The 24,844-nt window shown below is 36.7% G+C and overlaps 1 long non-coding RNA gene across 1 annotated transcript; it reads right to left on the minus strand.

Moving 5' to 3' along the window:
• Positions 1–21,601: 21,601 nt before the first annotated feature.
• Positions 21,602–24,520, minus strand: LOC118352126 (uncharacterized). The gene is made up of 2 exons (XR_004808718.2): positions 24,410–24,520; positions 21,602–22,100 (listed from the first exon to the last, which is right to left on the minus strand). It is a non-coding gene; the product is annotated as an uncharacterized LOC118352126 (long non-coding RNA).
• Between the last annotated feature and the right edge of the window lie 324 nt (positions 24,521–24,844).

Genomic DNA, 24,844 nt, shown 5'->3' on the forward strand with positions numbered 1-24,844 from the left:
CCAAAGGCTCCTCTGCCTGGCATAAGTGGAATTTAATGTGTGTATTACTTGGTTAAATTGAATTTGGTTTTTTGGGCAAGAGTTTGTTTAGTAGTTATTTGTTTTCCTTAAAAAAGAGGTATTACGAACTTATTCTCAAAGTTCAGAAGTAAGCAAAGAACCACAGAAAAACAAAACAAACAAAACAACAAAAACAAACCGGCATTTCCTCTATAAAGAATGCAATGACATTTAAGCTTCAATTACACTTCTTGCTGCCCTGGGAGCAGCCACACCAGGGCCCAAGGCCTCTTGCTGATTGAGAGCACATTTTGAGTCCCCCCCATTGTTCCTGGCAACACGGCTCCTGTGTAGCAAGCAGGATATTCAACTTGACAAGGCTCTTTCTTTCTGGATCAGGGAGGGAGCAAGGTTCTTGTCAGTTTGAATCATGAGCCCACACTTGGCAGAGCTGACTGGACAGGCACAGTGGGGGAAGGTGCCATGTGCACGCCATCCGTGCGCCCGTCATGTGGGCCTCTCTCCCCATCTCCCAAATAACTCAACTGGCTTCAAGCTCTCCTGCTCCGAGAGGGCCTCTTTGCTATTTGGCCAGTTGATTTGCTTCTGACACTAAATCTCCTCGTTATCCAGTGTCTAAAATTTTATTCTCAGGCTTCATCTCTCTACCCATATTTTTTTCAGAGCTGCAGCTGAGAATATCCAGTTCTACAATTCTCAAGGTTTTAATGTTTTAAAATACATTTCTAAGGGAAAAAAAAATATATGCCTTTTTTGGAGTCCACATCAAAAGGCTTTTAGAAGTCATCAAAAAAAAAAAAAAAAATCCCCAAACTGAAAACCTATTATGTGCTGCTCTAAAAAATGTTTAGTCTTTATTACTATTTTTAAAAACTGAGTTTAAAAAATGATATAGAATTAATGAATGATAAGATCTGGAAATTTTGATTATGTAATGAAGAAAACAAAAGTGTTCTTATTTATCCTTAAAAGTTCACACATCAGTTGTGTTTGTTGTAAGAGGAGAGCAGAAGAAAATTTTATTGGTTAAGAATCCTAACATATGTCTGAAAAGTAAGTGATCTGGTTCCATGTTTCTTCTCGTAGACACTGAGAACAATATATTTGATTATTATATGAATGTGGAATTTTACCCTTTGCTATTTTTGTTTCTTAATGGCAAAATTGCAATAAAGCTTTAAAAAATACATGCAAACATTTCTTTAGAATATTTTTATAGGAACAGAACCCATCACTAGCTATTTGTGACTTATTATAGAATTTTGTGATGCTGACTACTCAATCAACCTGCTAAATATATCAACAAACCGGGTAATTAAGGGAAGGGGAAAAAAGAAAATCACTATAGTGTTAAATTCGGTCACAACAATTGTCCTGTGCTTTTTGTAATCCTTTTCAATAATGTTTTCAGCTGAAACTAAAACTCAAATAATAAACGTAATCCTTTGCATAACAAACTCAATTTTTTTTGTCTAGTTACCTAATACTGAATGAAATTTTACCACACTTATACATGTATATCTAAAGTTGAGTTTGCATTAAAACTTTGCAACAGGTAATAACTATAAAAACATTATTCTTTGGGACTTTTGGCCATATTCCTCTTCACATTCTACTTTCTTTGTTTCAGTTACATTTTGTTTGTGCCCTTTACCAGAAACTTACAGGGGCAATATATTATTATTATTCTATTAATCAACTTAGCAACACTTTGGATGTAGATTTTTCCCACTGGGGTATCTTTTTGGATGTCTCTGATGCACTGATTCATTATTCCCAACATAAATTTGCTAACTTAGGTGGTACCTAATCAGGACCCTGTGATGCTACTTATTTTTCAGTCATAATTTTAGTTCCGGGGGTGCCTGGGTGGCTCAGTCGGTTAAGCGGCCGCCTTCAGCTCAGGTCATGATCTCAGGGTCCTGGGATGGAGTCCCATTTTGGGTTCTCCTTTGCCCTCTGCCTGCTGCTCCCCTTGCTTGTGCACTCTCTCTTTTTCCCCCTCTCTCCCTCTGTCAAATAAATAAATTAAAAAATCTTAAAAAAAATAATTATAGTTCCAGACCTAAAAGATTTTGTAGTCTAAAACACTAATATAGAGAAGGCTAAACCCACTAATATAGAAGTTAATGATTATTCATAGAATTTGGAAAATAATTCAATATATATGGGATGCCTGGGTGGCTCAGTGGTTGAGCCTTTGGTTCAGGGCATGATCCTGGGGTCCTGGGATTGAGTCTCACATCGGGCTTCCTGCGTGGAGCCTGCTTCTCCCTCTGCCTGTGTCTCTGCCTCTCTCTGGGTGTCTTTCATGAATAAATAAATAAAATCTTAAAAAAAGTCAATATACATGTATATGTAACTTGTCACATAAAACTGGAGCTACACAGTGTTTAGGATAAAGGTCAGTTGAGAGCTGAGCCAACAGATAAAATCCAGAACAGTCAAGCAGAGATTAAAGTATAAGGCACAAGAATTGAGAAAGCAGGATTTTTCCCCCCATGGGGGTCTTCAGGGTAGTGAGGATGTCTCCTGTTGTAAACAGATGTTCAGAGAAGTTGTTATTAAATTATATAGGGTTGAGGAAGTGTTTGTGTCCAGTAGATGGGTGAGGCTTTCAAATTAATCATGAAAACAAGCATTGGTTAAAATCTCTGTTGGTCACTTACCTTGGAGAATGTTATCTGAGGATTTGAATCTTAGTGTCTCAGGGTTTTTGTTTTGTTTTGTTTTGTCTTAGCTTTTGAGAGGAAATGGAGGAGTTCTTACTTTGGTATCATATGATAGCACTGGAAATACATTAGGTGGCAGGAACCACCAGGATATTAGGTAGCAGGAACCACCAGGATACTAGGTGGCAGGAACCACCAGGATATTAGACAAGCCCCACGTCCCTCCCTGAATGACAACAATTTAGGTGAAAGTTGGGTAGGAGAGGCAGTGATAGGGAAATGAGGGCAAGTCACATTCTTTAATCCAGTTAATAGTTTTCCCAAGATCTAGGTGATACAACACAAAGGTTAACTCAAATTTGATTTGACGTCTCTTTGTGGTGTGTTTGTTTAGTTGTATATATAGCTTTATAGTCCATAAAAAAAAAAATGTAGAAAAACAGAAGTTAAAATAGTTCAGAGATGATCAGATGAACTATTTGCAGTGGAAGCAATAAAGAACATTTTTAAATGGAATATAAAATCATCTGTAAAAAAGCTAGATTTTGAACTAACTGGGCATATTAACATGTGTTTTGAGTTAGTGGTCTTGTGATTTTCGAATTATGCCACTGTACATAATAGAGCGTTGTTTGATAGACCTCACTAAGTGGCCTGGCACTAAACCAGACCTGTCATCTAGAGAAGAAGGCAATTCCAATTTCATCTAAATAAGCTCATATTAAAATAAGGAAAAACAAATGTGACACAGCTGCAGTAGCTTGGCCAAGTTAAAATGCTTACAAATATTTTATGTGTGTAATATAAGACTGCTTGCTAATGGGAGAATCTTATGTGTAAAGAGTGCCAGATTGCCTTTGATATAAGTTGGTAATAAAAATGCTATAGGGTTAGTATTTATGATCCCTGTAGGTTATAATAACATGCTTCCTGTGCTATTACTTTAACAGACACTAAAGAAAAAAAATCTATACAATGTGGTCACTTGCCTTAAATACCATGTATGACATGTGCACAATCAGCTAGGACATCGAGTCAACAATTTATCAGCACTTGTTACACATATTGTAAGTAATAGTTTATATAAATACGTGCCTTTTCTTGCCTGAAGAGAACATCATGTGTGCTCTGGATCATGCTATGTTCCACTGACATACGGACAGGAAAATACAGAGAACTAATAAATGTCATGTTTTAGTCAATACCTACAATGTTTTTTTAATAGAAGGGGAAAAAGAATATAGCTAAGCTAAAGTGATATAATAAATGATGGAGTTCTGAGATTTGTTAATAAAGACATCTTATTCATTATACAAAGTTAAGGAATTTCCCCTGGGGAAAAGAAAATGTGACATAACTTTACTGATGTATTTGAAACAAAAAAAGTAGCCTCCTAGAGGTAATGGTGTAATTCCTATAGTTTCCATCTGCATTGGTAACTAGGAAATATGGAATAACGTGAAGGAAAATAACCCCGACAGCACTGTAGATCGTTAAGCAAAGGGGGAACCACCATATTTAAAGAATAAAACCAGACCACTGTCTTACACTATACATAAAATTTACTTCAAATTGGATTAAAAACTTGACTGTGAGACCTGAAACCAAAAAACTTGTAGAATGGTAAGCTTCTTGACATGAGCCTTGGCATTGAATTTTTGGATCTGACTCCAAAAACAAAGGCAGAAATTATTGTGATATCTTGGCTTTGAAGTCAACATAGGATTTTAAGTGTCATTGTTTTCTGAATATTATGTTGGGAGACACACGTATGGAAGCTTGTAATGTCAAACCAAAAGTACTGAGGTGTTCCTGTAAAAGAACATCATCAACATTAAATTTGAATCCCTCCACGGACCCATCCTAGCCAACTCGATCTCTTGACTTTCAACTGGATATATTTCTGGAGCATAAATCCCACAGAGTGACTCTACTGAAGGTGAGGTCAGGTTTCACTGCAAGCCTCGGAAGACACTTTCAGGCAGATGTGGTCAAACGGCACCCCTTCAACCACGCATATGCTGATTCTTCTATCTCCATGCTGGGCTGGCCCATCTGTAAGCTTTCCTTTTGAAAAAATGTTCTGTAAGGACTTTTGATAGGAATGAATGGGATTTTCATCTACTCCATGGTTAAAGTGGTTAAAGAAACTCAGCCATGGAGTAGAAAGTGATGCAGTTTGGAGTCAGATATGCAAAAATTCAGATTATGTGGTAGGCAGAGTTCCAAGATGGTCTCAATGAGTCCTGCGCTTTCACCCACATGACCTGTGTAATCCTCTCCCTTTTCAGTGGGGATGGGACTGTGAATATAATGGGATCTTACTTTTAATCCTTGCAATAATAAACTTGATCCTCCTTGTAATAACTGACTTTTTCCTACCACTCCAATTTATACATCAAGAAATCTGGAATCTCTTGGTTTTTATATGCAAACACTTAACTTCCACATGCCACTAACATTTCTATAATACATATTTTCAGTTCTAAGGATTTTTTTTTAACACACTTCAGTTTTCTCACATATCCTGTGTTGACTCAATAGATTTAAGATCCCATAAGGAACTCGCCACCAATAGTGGAATGCAGGTGTTAGTCCTTGCCCTTATACATCATGTATCATTGTATGCTATACATAGGAAAATATATCATTTGTTTTTCTGTCCACTTGTTTATTTGTTACAATTTGTAATGCTAACTGGAAATTGCTGATTCAAATTCAGTTTGGGTGTCCATTTCAACTCACATCTCCTCTTTGTCATTGAAGCTATAGCAAACGTTTCCTAATTTTATATAGTTTGTTTCAGAACGAATACAACCAGGCAAGTATTGACAGCATATCGCTGTTTTCTGTTTTGCTTCATTTTGTTTAAATTGTGGTGAAAAACATAAAATGGAAAACTTCCCATCTTAACCTTTCTAAGTGTATAGCTCACTAGTGTCATGTATATTTATATTATTGTGAAATCAATCTCTAGAACTTTTTCATCTTGCACAACTGAAATGCTATATTCATTAAACAACTCCCCATTTTCCCCCTTCCCCAGGCCCAGCCACCACCATTCTTCTATATGTTTCTATGAATTTGAATATTCTGAATACTTCATTAATGGAATCACACAGTATTTGTCTTTTGGTGACTGGCTTATTTTGCGTAGCATAATGTCCTGAAGTTTCATCCATTTATTACTCAGTGTTCTAAATTAGAGTTCTCCAGAGAAACAGAATAGGATATATATATATACACACACACCCACAGAGATAGATATAGATAAAGATATAGATATATTTTAAGGAATTGGCTCACACAGTTATGGAAGCTGTAAAGTCCAAAATCCACAGAAATGGCAAGCTAAATCCCCCAGGGAAAAACCAAGGCTGTAGTTCAAGTCCAAGGCCATCTGGCTGAAAACCCTCCAGGAAGAACCGTCCAAAAGCCCTCGGATAGCAGAATTATCTCCTTTCTTAAAGGTGAATAATATTTTCTTATGTGTATATACCACATTTTGTTTATCTATTCATCTGTGGATAGATATTTGGAATGTTTTTATTTCTTGACTATTATCCACAGTGCTGCTATGAACATAGGTGTGCCAATCTCTCCTTAAGATCTTGCTTTTTTTCTTTAATTCTTTATTTGAGGGAGCCGTAGAAGGAGAGTCTTAAGCAGACTCTGCACTGAGTGTGGAGCCTGACATGGGGGTCCATCACAGGATCCAGAGATCATGACCTGAGCCGAAACCGAAAGTCTGATGCTTAACCGACTGAGCCACCCAGGCACCGTCAAGATTCTGCTTTCAATTCTTATGGATATATATCCAGAAGTGGAAGTGTTAAATCATATGATAGTTCTATTTTCAATTGTTTGTGAAACCATCATATTGTTTTCTATAGGGGCTACACCATTTTACATTCCCACCAACAGTGTGCCAAGGGGTCCTGTTTCTCCCCATCCTCATCAACACTTATTTTCTGTTTTGTTTTTTAACAGTAGCCACTAGAACAGGTGTGAGGTGATGTTTCTTTCTGGTTCTGATTTGCATTTTCCCAATGATTAGCAATGTTGAGTGTCTTTTCCTATGCTTTTTGGCCATTTGTATCTCGTCTTTGGAGAAATGTCTATTCAAGTTATTTGTACATTTTCTCATTGGCTTATTTTTTGTTGTTGCTGAGTTTTAGGAGTTCTTGTATATTCTGGATATTGGCCCTTACTAGATACATAACTTACAAATATTCCCTCCCATTGTGTAGGTTGCTTTTACATTGACTGTGTTCTTTGATGTGCACAAGTTTTTATGTTTGATATTGTTCCATTAGCCTGTTTTTTTGTTGTTGTTCTTACTTGTGCTTTGGTCATATTCAAAAAATCCTTGCCAAATCCAGTGTAATGAAGGCTTTTTTCTGTGTTCTTCTAGGAGTTTTATAGTTTTAGGTCTTATATGTAGGTCTTTGATCCATTTTAAACTTACTGTTTTGGCTACTCAGCGTCTTTTGAAAATCCACATGAATTTTGTGGTGGATTTTTCTGTTTCTTCAAAACGCCATTGAGATTTTGAGAGGGATTGTATTAAAGCTGTAGGTCACTTTGAGTAGTATTGACATGATAGTAATATTAGGTCTTCCAATCCAAAAATATGAGTTGTCTTTCCATTTCTTTATGTTTTTCTTCATTTCCTTCAACATCTCTCAGTTTTCAGTGTATAAGTCTTTTACCTCCATGATTAAGTTTATTTGTAGATATTTATTCTTTCTGATGCTGTTGTAAATAAATTTTTTTTAATTTCCTTTTTGAATCATTCATTGTGAATGTATAGAAACACAACTGATTCTTGTCTATTGAATTTATATCCTGCAACTTTGCTAAATTCTTTTATTAGTTCTAACGCTATTTCTATGGAAGCTTTATAGGGTTTTCTATGTAAGGTCATTGTGTCTTTAACAGAGATATTACTTTTTCCTTTTGATATACATGCTTTCTTTTCTTGCCTAATTGCTCTGGATAGGACTTCCAGCACTATGTTGAATAGAAGTGGCAAAAGCAGACATTCTCTTATTTCTGATGTTAGAGGAAAAGTTTTTAGTCTTTGACCTTTGACTATGGTGTTAGCTGCGGGATATTCATATGTGGCCTTTGTTATGATGAATTAGTTTTTTTCTATTCTTCATTTGTTGAGGTTTTTTTGTCATGAAAGGATATTGAGTTTTGTTAGATATTTTTATGGATCCATTGAGATAATCATGGTGTTGGTTCTTCATTCTGTTAATGTGATTATATTAGATTGATTTAATTTATATGTTGAACCATCCTTTTCTTTCAGGAATAAATCCCAGAATCCTTGGTTATTGTGTATAAATGTGCTGTTGAACTTTATTTGCTAGTATTTTGTTGAGGATTTTTGCATCAATATCCATCAGGGATATGGGTGAATAGTTTTCTTGTATTGTCTTGATCTGGCTTTGGTATCAGGGTAATGTTGACCTCATAGAAGGAGTTTGGAAGTGTTCTCTTCAGTTTTTGGAAGAGTTTGAAAAAGATTGGTGTGGATTATTCTTTAAATATTTGGTACAATTCACCGGTGAAGCCATCTGGTCCTGGGCTTTTGTTGTTGTTTTGGGGCGGTTTTTGTTTACTGATTCAATTGCTTTACTAGTGAAAGATCTGCTCAGATTTCCTAAGTCTTCATGATTTAGTTTTGGCAGGTTGTGTGTCTTTAGTTTATCTATTTTATCTAGGTCACGAAATGTACTGGCATATAATTGTTTATAGTATTCTCTTAGAATTATTTTTGTAAGATTGATTACAATGTTTCCTCTTTCATTTCTTTTTTTTTTTAAATCTTTTATTTTTTTTATTTATGATAGTCACAGAGAGAGAGAGAGAGAGAGAGGCAGAGACATAGGCAGAGGGAGAAGCAGGCTCCATGCACCGGGAGCCCGACGTGGGATTCGATCCAGGGTCTCCAGGATCGCGCCCCGGGCCAAAGGCAGGCGCTAAACCGCTGCGCCACCCAGGGATCCCTCCTCTTTCATTTCTGATTTAGTTGTCTCCTTTGTTTCTTATATAATCAAGTCAGCCAAAGTTTTATTTATTTGGTTGATCTTCTCAAAAATATAATTCTTGATTTATTGATTTCTCTATTGTTTTTCTATTTCTTTTGTTTATTTCTGTTCTAAACTTTATAATTTCCTTCCATCAGCCAGTTTTGGGTGTAGTTCTTTTTTTTTTTTTTTTCCTAGTTCCTTAAGGTATAGAGTCAGGCTATTGATTTGAAATTTTTCTTTTTTATTGTAAGCAATAACAGCCATCCTAGTACTGTCTTCACTGCATCCCATAATTTGGAATGTTATTTTTTTCTTTTAATTTATTTCAAAATATTTTATAATTTTTTTGTGATTTCTTTTTTGACTCATTGGTTGTTGAAAAATGTCTTGTTTAAGGGTACCTGACTGGTTCATTCAGAAAAGCATGGGACTCTTGCTTTGAGGGTTGTGAGTTTGAGCCCTATGCTGTGTGTAGAGATTACTTAAAAATAAAATCTTAAAAAAAAGTCTTGTTTAATTTCCACGTATTTGTAGATTTTCCAGTTTTCCTTCTATTGATTTTTAGTCATGTTTCATTTTGGTCAGAAAAGGTACTTAGTATGATTTCAACTTTATTAAATATATTAAGACTTGCTTTGTTGCATAACATGCAGTCTGCCCTGGATAATGTTCCATATATACTTGAGAGGAGTGTATATACTGCTGTTAGTAGGTGGAGTATTTTGTATGTATCTTTTAGGTCCAATTGATGTAAGATGCTGTTCAAGTACTCTACTTATTGATTTTCTGTCTGGCTGTTTTGTTATTTTTTAATTGTGAATTTTACTTCTATACTATTTATTTGATCATCTTCTCTAATTCCCTAATTTGTTTCTGAGTAAATATTTTTTCTTTCTTTCTTTTTTTTTTTTTTTTTGTGGGGGTTGGAGAAGGTATGGAGAGAGAAGAATAGCATTACCTAGATTGTTGTAGAAATAAGGACATGATGGGGCTATAGAATGGCACGTTTAGCACCTCCCTTCAGAGCTTTTTGAGTGGTTGACTCAAACATTCATCATTTGGCTGAAGTTGTACATATTACTCTCTAAAGTAGGAGAGCAGACATCTGAGATTTCCAGGTGAGTCCTAGGGCTAGAGAAACCAGGCAAGCATTCCATATTTCTTAGAGCTTTTGTGCAGGATAAGTACTTTAGCATTTGATAGACAATCTGCAAGCCTTACAGCAGAGCCTGTTCTGCTACAGGTGTTCATCTCTCCCTCTGTAGAGCCACAACTTTTGCAATCATGGTTCCTTCATCAGACATTGTATTTACTACCAGGCACATAGATACTCCTCATTTTGGATAATAAAATGAATTTAGGTTCTATACTTGTGTATCGACATCTCATCTACAAATGTAAGAGGGGGGGAGAAAGAAGCATCAAGGCATAAAAAGGGAAAACTAATTCAAATGGAAGAGAATTAATATAGGAAAAAGAAGAAAATATTAAAATAGTTATAATTAGTATGGAGATTTTATTTACTTATTTTTAGGCACTCTCTACATCCAACATGGGGTGCTAACTCAGGACCCCATAGCTCAAGCTTGCTCACATGCTCTTCAGACAGAGCCAGCCAGGCGCCCCTCATCATGGGGATTTTAAATAATAGCAAGCACACTTACCAGAAGAATTCGACAATCAGTAAACTAGGCAGCACTGAAGAAATTCCTGAAAGTTAAACTTAATTTTTCATGTGTCACTTTCCATCTTTCACATATTAAGCTGATTTTCTAAACCAGTGATTTAGATTTGCAAGTGTGGCCTCTGGACCAACAACATTGGTAACAACTGAGAACTTGTTACAAATGCAAATTCTTGAGCCTCAACATAGACCTACTGAATTAGAAGTTTGGGGTATGGAATCCAGCAATCTGTTTTGTTGAACCCTGCAAGTGATTCTGATGCGTGCTTAAGTCTGAAACCCACGGCCTGATTGCACATTGGAATCATCTGCAGAGCTTTAAAAACTACTGGTGACTGGCTGCTACCCCAAGCAATTCTGACTTAATAGACTTGGGGTGCAGCTTGGGCTTTAGGAGTTTTAAAATCTCCCCAGGTAATTCTAATGCTCAGCTAAAGATGAGAACCAATGATCTATATCTACTGGGCTCAAACAATAAGATCCCTTTCCGGATCTGATTAAAGCAGTGGTTTCCAAATGCTTCTGCTCCTTGGAATCACTTGGAGAACTGCACAAATAACTGACGTAGTGGAGCACCCCAGGGATGGTGAGTTAATTGGGGTGTGGCCTGAGCTTAAAAAACAAAAGTCAGGTGATTCTAATGTGCAGACAAGTTTGGGAAACAGGGGGTTAAAGACTAAATTCCTAGTTCCAAAAGCTAAATTCCTAGATTTAAAGTCGACACTAAATTTATGACCTTTATAAAAACTAATTATATGTAATTATATATATGTATAACTGAACTAAGATTTAACTGCCTCCCAACATCCCTAAACAAAATTGGAGATTTAAAAAAAAAAAAAAAAAAGGATGATTCGTAGCCTTAGGTAAGGTAAAGGGAGCAGTGCTTCTCAATCTTGGCAGCACATTAAAATCTCACGGGAACTTTTAAAACTTCTAATACCTAGGCCTCACCTCACACCAATTAAATCCAATTAAATCTAAACCTCTAGGTGTAACTGGGGTATCAGAATTGTTCAAATTAAATCAGAACATTGCAGAGTAATCAAAGTTTCAGTATTATTTAAATCTCCTCAGAAGGTTCCACAGGGCACCTGAGGTTGAGAACCATGGGTTAGAGTGTAGGATCGCTTTAGGAAAGATTTATTCATTCCAGTTTTCTTACAGGTCACAGAGGAGCTGGGCCTGTCTTGTGTGCTCAGGGAAGGAGCAAAAATGTCACCAGCAGAGGTTATGATGCTCGTACCAGTATAGGACTTTTCCTAATATGTGTCTATCCAGGATATTTTTGGCTTTTATTGTGAGTTATTTGATATTTGGTGACTGGATACTATCTACACAAGTCACTCGATAATCTTTCAATATTATATTATTACTGAAAGTAAAAGATTTGAGCCCCATTTGAACTGCCGCAGTAGAACTAAGTTGCAATAACTTAGGTTAGTGCAGTGGTCTTCAGCCAGTGGTGATTTTGTCCCCCAGAGGATATATTACAATGTCTTGAGATGTTTTGGTTTTCACAACTGTTGGAGGAGGGGGAGTCTTCCATTGGCTAGTGAGTAAAGGCCAGGGAAGTTTCTAAACATCCTGTAATGCGCAGTACAGCTCCCCACACCAACAAAGAATTATCTAGTCTAAAATGTCAGTAGTGCTGAGGCTGGGAATGCCTGCTTTTGTGGTAAGCCTACAGACTTCCATTTTTTTCAGGCAAAAATGTAGACCAAAGGTAGAAACAACATTAAGAGGAAGAATTCGCTTGGGGGAGGGTCCAGAAAAGTTCCTAGAACTTCTTGATAGAACCAAATACTCTGAAGACTACATCTTATTCCTAAGAAAAAAACTTCATCCACATATTGGTTTTGAACTGACAAATAATTAGTATCACAATATCTTTTTAACGTTTGCTCCTGTGTATCTTGTAAATTCAAACTTACAATATCAAGTATGTTTTATGATAGAACCCATCTCTCTGGAAATATTTTAGACCAATCATGAGTATTCATAGAGTATTTATATCCATACTTTTGTTCCTTCAGCCCTGAGTGCCCTTTGCTTTCTTCTATCCAGGCTAGCCCAAGTACATTTTTTTTTTTCAAAAATTTTATTTGCGAGACAGAGTGAGTGAGAGAGAAAAGGAGCAGAGGGAGGGGCAGAGGGAAAGGGAGAAGCAGACTCCCCGCTGAGCAGGAAGCCGGATGTGGGGCTCTATCCTGTGGCTCTGAGATCATGACCTACGCAGAAGACAGATGCTTAACCGACTGAGCCACCCAGGCGCCCCCAAGTATGTTTTTGAAGTAACAGTTGAGGAGTCAAATATTCCAGAAATCCTTGTTTGGCTTAGGGCCCTCAGGTGAGAAGTATTTCTTCATGTTCTCAGAATACTCTGTGCCCATTTGTATCAGTACTTACAGAAATTTTTTTTAAGATTTTATTTTTAAGTAATCTCTACAACCAACATGGGGCTGAACTCACAACGCAAGCATCCCATGCCCTATTGACTTAGCCAGCCAGATGCCCCTCACATAAATACTTTAAAATATTGCACCTGACTCCTCCAATAAACTGTGTTTCTTGAAGGTAGAGTATTTGTTCTCTGCACCAGGATCTAACAAAACCTCTGGCACATTGTTTGTACTCAAATTTTTGCTAAATGAAATGATGACATATTTGCATCCTTAGTTCTTCCTTATGCAATACTAGGAAATCAACTGTTTTGGATAAACACTTATGTGGGTAACAGATCTATCATTTCAAAAACAGTTTTGAGGTACACTCACACAAACGTTCACGTTTATATTTAGATCAATTATGGATTTTTGCCTCCTTCCTCTTCCAGTAACTTTCAACCCTCATTTTTTAGAGTTTAAGGTCACTGAGCACAAATAATAAGTTGTTTCTCTTCCCCATATAAAATACTATAAAAACTCAACCTAAACGGATTAGCAAAAAGCTGTGGAGTTTCATGTGCTTTTGAGGGGGGGGCGCTCATTATTTTAAAAAGAAATCCTCATGGATATACATATTGGTACCAAAAAAAAAAAAAAATAAGAGGAATTGGAAACTTTGACCTCCTGAGAATATGTCTTCCAGCTCTTTCTAGCTGTGTCTTTCCAGGTCCCAGTTCCAAGTAATTGTATGATATTTTTAATCATTTGTGCCTAGCCATTTTGATTACAGGAATTGGGGGGGGGGTGGAATAAGAAAGTTTGCCCTTCCAGAAAGGGCTACAGAAAGTATGTCATTAACATTTTTCTAATGCCAAATTTAGTCATCAACTTAATTGCTGAGATTTAATTGTTCTCATGAGGTTTTCACAGTGACTGCTTCATTGACCATCTTGTTCTAAAAAAACAATATATGTACAGACTTTGAAATTCTATATGATTACTGGGAAATATCAGCATTTAGTTGATAGAGAAAGCAACTATACCTAATTCAAAATATGTGCTTGTGAGATTTGTGGAGCATAGTCACTCAAATCTAAGAATACTTGCCCTGCCATCTGTACCTGACAGCTAAAGTTCTCAACGTACATGTAAGGCATATCAGGGTGTGCAGCTAGTCAACAAACCTCTAATAAAACCCTCTTTCCCTTCACTTATATTTAACACAAATAGAAAAACCATTGAAATGCAGACTAAAGAAAAAACAAGGCTATAAACTTCAAGTCTGACTCACTAAGGACTTTTTATGTCTTCCTTGGTGCTGAATTTCGATTGTTTACGAAATTTGTTGCATTTCTGTGAGCTCTCTTCCTGTTCTTCCAAGATAATTTTGTATTGAGGAGGAGGCTGGAATGGAGGTTTTTGTTCTGGAGCTAAGAGACTAGATTCCTTATATGTACCTTAACTTTGCAACTGACTTGTACTGTACAATTAACACCTGCATGGCATTCTATTCTTTGTATTTCCCATAAATCATCACCGGATACAGGTTAATTCTAAGTAAAAGACCCTTAAGTCTTATTTCATGTCATTACACCCACCACAATTATATTTGTATGTGTGTATAAATATACAGATTTATGTGTATTGTTCCAGAAGCAAAGTATAATGGTTCTAAAAACCACTAATTGCGCAATGTGATGTCATAGAAAGGAAAATATAAGATACATTTTTCAAAGTTATATATACACACATACACATGTGGGGGTGTGCTTACTGGATATAGAAAAGTGGGAAGCATGAAGGCCTAGTTGAAAGTGGCATTTGCCCACATGTTTTGGATGGGTGGCAAAGACACATAGGCATGAGGAAATGCATAAATATGTATTTCAAACCCCTTCCCACAACAGAAGTTCATTGGTTACCTATAAATTAGGTTGTTGAACTAGATCATGTGAATTTCTTAGTTTTATAAATTTTAGGATTCTATGAATAAGATTTTTTTTAAAGCAATGCATTTGCCCACCAAATTTTTCATCTGATGGTAAAGCCAGAATCGCTATCCTTGTGATCCTTCCAAGAGAGTTCAGATTTTTTAAAGCCGAAATTGGTACCTGGTCTTTTTCATTTTTTCTGATCACTTGACAGTTATCTCTTTCTTCAGGTTCTCTATGAATCACCCTTTGAACCATTTGTGTTTAGAAGTTTAGTAAAGGAAGAAAATTATAGGAAATGTCTCACAAAAAATAGGAAAATCTGGGTGAAGATTGCTCTCTTTTGAGGGGCAGTACCAACATTTTATTTCAATTTTCTAAGTTGCAACAAATCAGCTTACTTTAAAATATTTCATTACTTAAAATTACTTTAGATATGTGTATGCTGCATGAGAATGACTTGCCCAATTATTTTAACAGGTTTTTTTTTTTCCTAACATGTAGTACGGTTCTGATCACACAGTAGCAGTCAAGCAGTATTGTTTGTCCATGTAGAAATGTTACTTCTTGAAAGGAAGAGTCTCCAATAATTTTTTTCTGTAAAATGAAATAATAGCTACTAGATGTACTACATTAAATTATGATTTTGTTGGAGATAACAGAATCTATTCTAGTTCGTTTAAGTAGTAGGGGATTATTGAGAAGTACTAGAAATGTAGCAGAACTTTTGGAAGGACTGAGGGAATAGATTCTAGTTTCAGCTACAGTAATAATTCTAATTGTCACACTGCAGAACTGCCACTGCCCACATCAGAACCACAGTGCTTTTACTGATGTCAGGCTTTTCCTTTGCTGAGCTCAGAACCTCATTTGGTTCCATGACAGAAAACTACCACAGCCACTGGCAATCTCGGATACTCTCCATCTCTGCCACTCCCCACCCAGTGCCCTCTCCTCACAGTTCTTGCTTCCAAATGAAACCTCACACAAGTACATCTGATAAGTGGAAAATGCATTTAGCACAAAGGAGGAAAATGTAGAATTAAAAAATCCTACCATGGAAAAGCTTACCACGTAGGGGACAACCAAATATTTACCAAATGTGAGAATGAGGTTCTGAAGCTTGGAGAACAGATGACAGATCCCTACTCTATGAACTCTGTAGTAAGCAAACCCCTCGGTATTGCGGTGTTAACCTTCGTGGTGGTTTACCATTATTGCGGTTCCAGTTCAGAATCTTCAGGGTAAGGAAAACCAGGAAGTTAACTTGCTATCCAGCTTTGAAACATGCAACAAAAAGGTCAGGACTTGTTGGCTGCACTGTGCTTGCTTATCTAAATATTTAGACTTCCTTGATATGGCATCAAATTCCATGTCAATACAGAGAGGCTGATTTATCACTTCAGGACCATTTCTTTTTTAAGATTTTATATATTTTTTTGGGTGGGGAGGGGTGAAGGGAGGGGGGAATCTGAAGCAGACTCTACACTGAGCATGGAGCCTGACATGGGGCTCGATCTCAGACCCTGAGGCCATGACCTGAGTGGAAACCAAGAGTTGGATTCTGAACTGATGGAGTCACCCAGCCACCACTCATTTTAGGACCATTTTAGCAAAAATTATTTCTGTACTGCTAATGAATGGTTAGGTCATGAGGTCTAGATCAAGCCAATAGAAATTCAAAGGTTTCCGTTCACATGGTTTTTGGACTTTGACATTTCCAATTTATTTTCAAACAGTTGTCTAGAGAGAGCATATGTTGGCAATGATTAAATCAGAATGAACTCTCCATAAACATAGTCTTAATTTTCCCTAGGTAATGGCTAGCTGGAAATTCTCTCCAAACCCAGGCAGCTCCTTCTATGTGGATATGAAAGAATTCAGAGTAAGAGGACTGTAAGAAAAATATAAATAAAATATGCATAAATATATAAAAATGTACATAATATCTAAATATATATAAGCAAACAAATATGAGTAATGATACAAGGATATAGCCAAAGTATTGAGCCTAAAGTGAAATTTATTTTTAGACTTCACAAATGAAACATATCTGTATTTGTGCCTTCCAGACTATGAAAGCATTATATTAGAATATTTGAGGACCTAACTCAATTTTTTTAAAGATGTATTTATTTATTTGAGAAGTGGGGAGAGGCAGGGAGAGGGAGAGAATTGCAAGCAGACTTTGTACTGGGTGCAGAGCCAACTAGGGGCTCAATCTCACAACTCTGGGATCATGACCTGAGTCAAATCAAGAGTCAGACACTTAACCGACTGAGCCACCCAGGCACCCCAAGGACTCAACTCAATTTTAACAGCTTTCTTTCCTTTGGAGCAAGCATGCGCAGTAAACATTTCATACAAATAACAGCATGTGCTCAAGGTTCAGGCAAGCACATAATTGCTTAATGAAAACAATTAGTAGCGTTAGAAAACACTTAACTTGTTTTCTTTCTCCATGCCCATGAATGGATCTATGTGAGAAACACTCACATGCATTTACTGTTATTCTAATAGTCCTTCCACAATTCATGTCCCTTGAAATATTTTCTAGGGCTCATTTTTATCCCAAGGAAAATCTTCTCTACCCTGAATCTGTTTCCCCTACTTTCATGCCAATCTCTCCCCTTTTCATGTTCCTCAGGACTATAACCACTTCTTAGCTTTTATTTTTGGTTGGTGTTTCTGTCCACTCTAACCCTGTACTGTCCTCTTTTTCTTGGTTTTGCTCTGTTTGTGTATGTTCCTTTTAAAGACCTTTTATAAAGTTTTTCTTGTGTGTACTAGCTCTCCCATATATACATAAAGAGCTGTCACCAAATAGGCTGATAGTACCATAGTCCCTTAAGTGGCAGTGATGGCAGAGAGAATGCACTCTAGACAAAGCTGGTCCCTACGTGGCTACCATGGGCATGTCTTTATGGCTTCATGGGCTGGGACATTTGACTTGAAGGGTTGTTTAAGAGATAAGTTTTTAATCCTAAATTTCAGACTATCATCTAATAGCACTGAAGGAGGGGGGGAAAGGAATAAAACTATGATATTTAAGAACATTTTCAGGGTAGGGAAATGACAGAGACCTTCACTAAATCAGATACATGCAATCTCACACTCAGACACTTAAAAGAGTAGAGCTGAAGGATGAAAGTTTAGCCAAGGCAGAATTTAGGAGGTGCTAGACTGCAATACATAGTGTGAAGGTTGTTTTCAGCTAGGAAAAGAATGTTTATATTCTCAAAGGACAATTTCATTGTTTAATTATTTCTATTTCTCTATAAGACTGGGTACTTAGTGAACACCCAGTGGTTTTTACTGATTGGTTAATTTTTGTTGGGATAGTTTCTGACCGTTTAGCTCATCTGGCAGAGAACATTACCATTAGCTCCAGAGGATTGTCCCAAAAGTTTCATGAGCAGGAGAACAAGAATAAAAAGAGAGAGAGACATGGGCAGTGAGAGGCAGTAAGGGTATATGTGTATGTGAGCGAGAGAGTATGTGTATGTGTGCAAGAGACAGTAAGAGTATGTGTGTGTCTGTGAATGTGAGAGAAAGAACATTTATATAGGAATTGTCTAGGTGTTTGAGTTTGCAAATTCAAATATGGCATGGCTGTTTTCAGGGCTTTTGTTCTAGCAGCGAATCAATCCCATGGAGGGGAGTCATTTATTGTGTCTGAAGGATCAAGGAATTCTTCACAGAAACACTGGTTTCTGAACGTGGTATTTTAAAGCAGTGTTTTCAAAGTTCAATGCTCAGTGGTTTCTTGCAGAACATTAGAAGTACATGGGCAGTATTTACATCACACTATTGTTCCAAACATCTCGTGAGTGCTTCCCCACCTTTCTTCCAGACTCGACTTTATTCTAACACACAGCCTGGGTTGAAAAATCACTGGTACAGTGCCCATTATTTGTATCAGAAATACCTAGGTTCTTGGGGTCTCAAGTGTGGGGCCCTTGGACCAAGTACCTGTGATACTAGCACACCTGGAAATTTGAAAACTGTAAATGACCGACAAGATTGTACTGGGATGATTGCAGGTGGTAGAAGCAAAGGGCAACCTAGGGAGGGGTCCACACAGGTGCGAATGTGGATGGGAGACGATGAGTCTGGAGGGTAAAAGAAGGGAGTGTAACTAAGTGCCAGCTAAGGAGCTTGACTCTTACCAGGCAGATGAGGAGGGCCACTGAGGGTTTTAAAGGTTCAAGTGATGTCCTCAGGGATGAATTTCGAAGGATCTTTCTGGTGGGAATGTGCGGGAAGGCCAATGTGAAAGCGATTGAAAAAGTCGAGGGGATGAACAGAAAGGATGGGAAAATAAAAGGTCCTATGTACACTTAAAAGAACAATTCACAGAATTTGGAGATGGATTGAGAAGAAGAAGAGTCTAGGAGGACTTCTGTGTTTGCTTGTTTTTGCTTGAGTGGCAGCAGCACTACCCTGGTTTTCTACTTGACATGTAATTAAAGGGAATGACACATACCCAATCCATGTTCTCGAGGAATGTTAAATAAAAATACATGAAAATGCAGAGAAACACACCATGTTGGCAGGTAGAAAAATGGAAACACTATGGGTCAATAAATGAACTTCCTTTAGGTGCTAACAAGAAATCTAGTCCATATGGCGAATTTTAGAATTCATAGTTGCATGCAATATCAACTAAACGCAGTTTTGAAAATTCAGACTTAGTATGGTAAGACTCAAAGGTAAAATCAGGTATTGTTCTGACCATTTCAGGTTTTCTTAAACTGACTTAGAACTGGTAGAAACAGCTCTGATCTGGAACTGGACCTCCCATGGCTCTACATGCTACACCGGATTGTCTCCAGAGCTAGAACCAGAGATAATTTTATTTTTGAGTGTGTTTGTTTAGTTGGGTTATGTTTCAAATTTTAATAACAATATGTGAGAAATAACTAATAAAATTGTTTTGAGGAGTGCTGTGAATGTAAAATATGAACACAGAATAATGTGCTTAATGAACTATAAAAATAAAAGGGTAGATTAATGTCCTGTGAAACTTTAGCAAGTTAATTACAATACACTGAGAGGCAAAAGCATATGTATTGTACTTAGCACGGTGTGGGAAGGGAATTTTACATATTCCTGGTTCATAGGTGATCACTGGTGTGCTGCATCACAGAAAGAAAAAAGGCATGATATTCATTAAGGACAGAGTGGGGAAATTAAAAATGAAGCAATTATGGCAAATGTGTGTGTTGTTTTCAAATTTTAATCATTTATTTAAATGTTCAAATGGCTTCCAAGTGCTATGTTTGGTTTGAAATAAAGTTACCTAAAAGTGAATAAAGTCATTTTTTTAGAGAGTTACATGCAAAGTGATAAAGTCACTGGAAATTGGAAAACTCCCATGGCTCCCACAAAATAATAGTGCGTGAAGGTATATGACTACATAAAAGAATTAGTTCATTCATTACTTGTTTAGTTAAGTAAGACTTTTAAGAAATAAGAAAATAGCCATGTCATCTTTTCTTATTACAAGCAAAAAATCATACTCATTGCAAACTTTTCAGAAAATTATGAAGAAAATACATTCTACCCAGAGATAACTGCTACTAATATTTCGAGTTATGCATCCTTAGAAAATAGACTTGGAGCTTAACTGCCTTGAGCTGTTTGTGTAACCCGCTCTTTTTCTCTTAATAATGTGGTATGTACACTTTTTAATGTCAACCATTTTAAATGATCGTAAACCCCCCCTAACAATGGACATTAAGTTCTTACCATTTTAAGAAATATAAACGAAACTGCAATAAGCACCCTTGTACATATACCCTCAACACACTTACCTAATTACATTCTTAGGAGAACTATCTAATAACCTCAATTTATATTTCTAAATTGATGTCTATAAAGGTATCAGTGCACAACTCACACTCACATTAATACTAAAAATGTTGATGTTTAAGCCCTAACAAATTTCTTACCTGAAAAATATCTGCCTAGACAACTTTTCATGTTTTATGGGCACATATATTCTTTTATGCATGATCCTACATTTTCTTTGTTGTATTGTTCATTATAAATTTCTGTGTAATTCAAACTATTTGCTTTTTCCTTAGAAAGTTATTCCTAGGGCAGCCCGGGTGGCTCGGTGGTTGAGCGTCTGCCCTCAGCCCAGGGCATGACCCTGGGGTCCTGAGATCAAGTCCTACATTGGGCTCCCTGCATGGAGCCTGCTTCTCCCTCTGCCTGTGTCTCTGCCTTTCTCTCTCTCTCTCTCTCTGTGTCTCTCATGAGTAAATAAATAAAATCTTTAAAAAGAAAGAAAGAAAGTTATTCCTACCTTAAAATAATAAAAATAATTTTCTAAGTATTCTTTTTATTTTGTGATTATTTTCTTCCCATTAAATCATTAATTCATTTCAGATTTTTGCATTAATTCATTTGAAATCTTTGGTATGAGGAAAGGATGCAGTATTTTTTAATCAAAATCAAATTGTTCCAATACCACTTATTTTTTAATCCATCCTCTCCTCTTGCCCCATAAGAAAAATGCCAACTTTATTATATGTTAAATTCATATATATATATATATATATATATATATATATATATATCTGTTTTGGGAATTTTTAGCGTATTCCATTGTTTCACCCCCCCCCATTTTTAACCCAGGAACAATTTGATTATATTTTTATAATAGTCTTCCAATGTCTGGAAGAGCAAATCTTTCTTTTTTTATTTTAAATTATTTCTCTGGTTAAATTCACACATTTATTACTTTAATGAACAGAAAAATATTAAAGATGAATTAATATACAATCACTAATGTTTTAAATATTACTTCAGAAGAGTAATTCTATAGTGCCTATTGTAAAGGATAAGGCATAAGAAGTAATATTTACAGATTTTATTATACATAGAGCCTGTCTTTTCAAATTTCCTTAAGGTCCAGAGGCACATTTTATAAACATGCATTCTATTTTTTGGAGTAAGTGTTCCAAAATGTCTTCTTGACTTTCCTTTCATTTATTACATTACTTTTCTTCCCTTGAGTGATATTTTTCATTGGCTCTGCAGATGTTTTGTTTCCTGCTTCTTATGGCTGTGGAGGAGCTCAGCATGAGGCTAGGATTCCTGTGAGTGGACCCTCCTTGAACTCTCTCCCAGTTACCCCAGTTGATCATTAGACTTGTAGCTGGAGGGTTGGACACAGTGTATTGCTTGTGTTTGGCTGTTCAACTACCTCTTGCACTGAAGGACCCTGACATGGGGTGTGAGGCAGCCATACTGTATGCATTCTCGGATCACTCTCCTGTCCTTGGCTATGGATACATCTGCCAGCATCTTCTTGATCTCAGTAGCTTGACCATCGTGAGGACATCTCCACCTCACTAGAAGTGATGGGTGAAAGACTTGTGACTCAAGTGCTTTTGTTTGCTGCTTAACCTACCTACATATAAGTGAGGTTTAGTTTTTCCAAAACTATCCTTCAAGAAAGTAGATTTTGCCTTATATGTGACTTCTTATAAAACCTTCTCTTTTAGTGGGCTGTATCTCAATTAGTTTATTTTTAACCTAAAAAATTTGAAGGGAAGATCTCAGACTGAACGACTGTAGCCAATGGTAGACAGGTCTCACATGCAGCCTTGGCATTTATTCCTGGTGGTCTGACAAATGTGAACCATGTTTGAACTTTCCAATGGGAATATGTAAGTTGTTTGATTGATACAATTAAAATATTTTATAATGTTTTCTCCAAACTGCTCTACTTTCACCATCCCTTAAAGTCTAAAATGATTTCATTCTTTCAAATGCTCCAATGCTGAGACATTTTAAAGAAAACCAAAAAGAGCAGTATGTTGTTCAATTATTTCAAAGAGCTTTTCAAATGAGATGTAACCTCAATCTAGTGTGATCAGTAACAGCCACTCTCTATAGAAATTAAATCTTAGTAAATATTTTATTAAAATAATGCTATTTACTGGGCACCTGGGTGGCTCAGTTGGTTAAACTTCCAACTCTTGATTTCGGCTCAGGTCATCATCTCCTTGTTGAGATTCTCTACCTCTGCCCTCCCCCCACTCCACTTTCTCTCTCAAATAAATGAATAAATCTTTTTTTTTTTTTTAAATCTACACACAATCCTAAAAAAAAAAAAATCTACACACAATCCTAGTGTTCAATTTTCATATATCCCCCAATGCCAGGGATCTATATTTAGCTTGTTACATCTAGACTTTCATTTATATAAGTAAAAGAAGAATGTAAGTTGTTTAACATTGTGAACATTCCTCAGCCCCTGTGTGCGAACTGTTACAAATACTGATGCGATTTGTGAGTACCTCTGGAACTAAGCCTTAGAACAAGAAGAGCAAGAAAATTGATGGTTGATACTATTGGGAAACTAATCTTTATTGTACAAGGTATATTATATTCACACTATCTGAAGTGAAAGGTTTTAAAAATTAGTCTCTTTCCCTTCCCTAGTTGCTTTGGCTACAAAAAACCTTCTTGAACTTGATACTGTACCCATCCCTGTGGCACAACCTGCAGTTCACCAAGACTTACAGATGTACTCAGCAAGAGCTGTGAACAAGAGTTCTGGGGGCCTGGGTGACCCAGTTGCTTAAGCATCTCGGGCTCTTGATTTTGGCTCAAGTCATGATCCCAGGGTCGTGAGGTCGAGCTCCACATAGTGTTCTACACTCAGTGGTGAGTCTGCTTGAGATTCTCTCTCTCCCTTCGCCCCACCCCCACCACTCATGTGTGTACGTGTGGGGTGTGTGTGTGTGTGTATGCATGTGCTCTCTCTCTCTCTCTCTCTCTCTGAGTTCTTTCTCCCAGAGTCTGAATGATGTCAATCCCAGAGTCCATATTTAGCTGTATGGTGCCAGTGCTGAGCACTGAACTCTTTGAGACCAAGGGGCCTATGTGTGTAGTAATAAATTTGCTTTTGCATGTTTCTGATAGACAAGACATATGAGATTCTCTGAGGTGCCTGGCCCAGGGCAAATTTACCTCTTTCTGAGTCTCTACTGCTCACTAATGAAGGACAGTGCTGGGGATAAGGTACCAGAGAGCCTTTCTGCTTTCCTCATGGCTCACTTCTGTTCCCATTCTTCAACCTAGCACCACTCAGAATTGCCTCACTTGTTAGCCCCCCGAGATTTAAAAAAAAGCTACATATTGAAACTCTATGTTGTCTATTGATTCCCTTCAAATTTTGTTATATCTGGCATATATGCTTCAGAGGCTATGTGTGTGTGTGTGTGTGTGTGTGTGTGTGTGTGTGTGATTATTGCCACTTTTGACTTTCATTAAGGATAGAATATACTCTATTTTTAGCTCTTTTCATTCATCCTGGCATGTTTTTGAGAAAAGAAAGAGAAAAGCATGCAGTCTCTGCTGACTGTTTTAAACATTCCTGAATACTTTTTAAATCTAAGAATATTTATGGCTGAATTCATAAAATTCATTGTATTCAGAATGAAAAGGCAGATTCAAGCACTTTAACTGGATTGTAAAAGTCACATAATAAAATTCAATAGCAATGTATTTAGGCCTTTAAGATAACATAAAGTATTTAGGCCTCCTATGTCTATTTGTATTTTTAGATTATGGCCTAAAGCATGTAAATAATTATAAGAAAATAACATTGGAATCAGAACTAGAAAGATTAGCTGGAAATGAAAGTGCATACCTTTTGTCTGACAGCTGCAAAGTCTTGCTTAGACTCTGTTCAGATGTATTAATAGCACTATTATGACAGAACACAATGGTGTCATCATGTACAGGATATTTCTTCAGGCTGGGGAGCAATCGTGTGCAAGTGACATATTAACAAAGCACATTTGTTTCATTTTGATAGTGTTAATTAGTGCCTCTTCTATAATTATTGTCATCTGGTCTCGTTTTCACCTCCCTTCCTTTTGCTGGTAAAATCCAATTTTCATTTTAGGTGAGGTTAGCAGAGCGGGCCTCAACATAAAGAACTGTATGGATGAGACAGTACACAGGCTTCGACTTTAATATCAAAACAGGTTGAGTGTAAAAGAATCCAAGAAATGAGGAAAAATGACATAAGGAAAAGAATACATTTATACTGATATCCAGATGAGTCTTTGTAGACCATGGA

Source organism: Canis lupus, chromosome 23 (genome assembly GCF_003254725.2).
Source record: "Canis lupus dingo isolate Sandy chromosome 23, ASM325472v2, whole genome shotgun sequence".
Classification (NCBI taxonomy): domain Eukaryota; kingdom Metazoa; phylum Chordata; class Mammalia; order Carnivora; family Canidae; genus Canis; species Canis lupus.